At 36.0% G+C, this 1,600-nt stretch overlaps 1 pseudogene; it reads right to left on the reverse strand.

Annotated features, from left to right (window-relative positions):
* Positions 1 to 925: 925 nt before the first annotated feature.
* Positions 926 to 1,077, reverse strand: LOC112300523 (U2 spliceosomal RNA; annotated as a pseudogene).
* Positions 1,078 to 1,600: the final 523 nt, after the last annotated feature.

Below are 1,600 nucleotides of genomic sequence, written 5' to 3' on the forward strand. Positions count from 1 at the left end.
CACATATATACACATATTAATTTATTTGCGATTTGTATACTTATATAATATATACTATATTTTATCCAAATTTATTTTATTGTAAATTCTATATTTTGTTTACTATTACCTTCTTTTATAAAAAATCAAGTTTTGTTGGAGCTGTGTTTGTGTTATGTCTTCTCCAAAGAAATATCCTTTAGCTTTATTACAGTTTATTAATTGTGCTAATCAAATTTTCAGCACTGTGAATGGTTTCTGAGTATTAAAGTGCTATTTTAGGGATCCTCCAACCAATCTTTTGCTTCTTTTATATTTAGAGTACTGGGCACATGAGGGGAAGTTAGGAATCCAACATCTTTTCAAGAGTTAGCATCTTCTTAGGGGCCAATACCAGGGAAAAAATTGAAAGGTGTTGACAGAGACAGGTAGGATAGCTGCATATCCAAAAGGTGTGTGTGTGTGTGTGTGTGTGTGTGTGTGTGTGTGGTAAGTATGCTTTTTGCTGTTGGTGAAAGACACTAAACAAACAATAACAGTACTTGAGACTTACTCTTCTTAATTCATAAAAAATCTGGAGAATAGGCTTTGCTGTCATAGATTTAATGGTTAAGAGGTGTCAGACCTCTGGGCCATCATCTAACATTACCTCAGTGTGTGTTGTTGTAGCATTTACATTTAACTCCTCTTCAAAACCTACTGTGTGGCAGGCTTATTTATTTGTTTTTTATAGTTTTACATTTAATCCTCACCATAAAGAACTATGAGGTAGGTCTTACTGCTTCTCCCTCTGACAGCTCTATAGGAAATAAAATCATTACCAAAATTCTACAGCAAACTTCACATTATTTTTACTGGCTGATGTTAAGACACAACCTATTCCTTTTCTAGAGATTGGATTTGAATTCCATGAAATCAAAGCATTTCTGCCAATCTCAGTAAGTGTGTCAGGTTTCTCTTACCAGGTAAAAACCAGGGGCTATAAATAGTAGTCTCTAATACAAAGAATTTGTGAAAGAATTAAAATTAATGCAGGATTAAATTAAAAATTCATGATAGATACTACACTTGGTCTTAGCCAAAAGGCCGAGAAGCGATGAAATACAAAGGAAAATGTACAGGGAACCAATAGTGATGCGAAGGAAACTGAGACTCAAATCAACAGTATGGACCAGGAGGAAGAAAGAAACATACAACCAGAAAAGAATGAAGAAACAAGAATTCGGAAAAATGAGGAGAGGCTTAGGAACCTCCAGGACATCTTGAAACATTCCAATATCTGAATTATAGGGGTGCCAGAAGGAGAAGAGGAAGAACAAAAAATTGAAAACTTATTTGAACAAATAATGAAGGAGAACTTCCCCAGTCTGGCAAAGGAAATAGACTTCCAGGAAGTCCAGGAGGCTCAGAGAGTCCCAAAGAAGCTGGACCCAAGGAGGAACACACCAAGGCACATCATAATTACATTACCCAAGATTAAACAGGAGAGAATCTTAGAAGCAGCAAGAGAAAAGGACACAGTTACCTACAAAGGACTTCCCATAAGACTGTCAGCTGATTTCTCAAAAGAGACCTTATAGGCAAGAAGGGGCTGGCAAGAAGTATTCCAAGTCATGAAAGG

The sequence above is a fragment of the Desmodus rotundus genome, chromosome 6, assembly GCF_022682495.2.
Source record: "Desmodus rotundus isolate HL8 chromosome 6, HLdesRot8A.1, whole genome shotgun sequence".
Classification (NCBI taxonomy): Eukaryota; Metazoa; Chordata; class Mammalia; order Chiroptera; family Phyllostomidae; genus Desmodus; species Desmodus rotundus.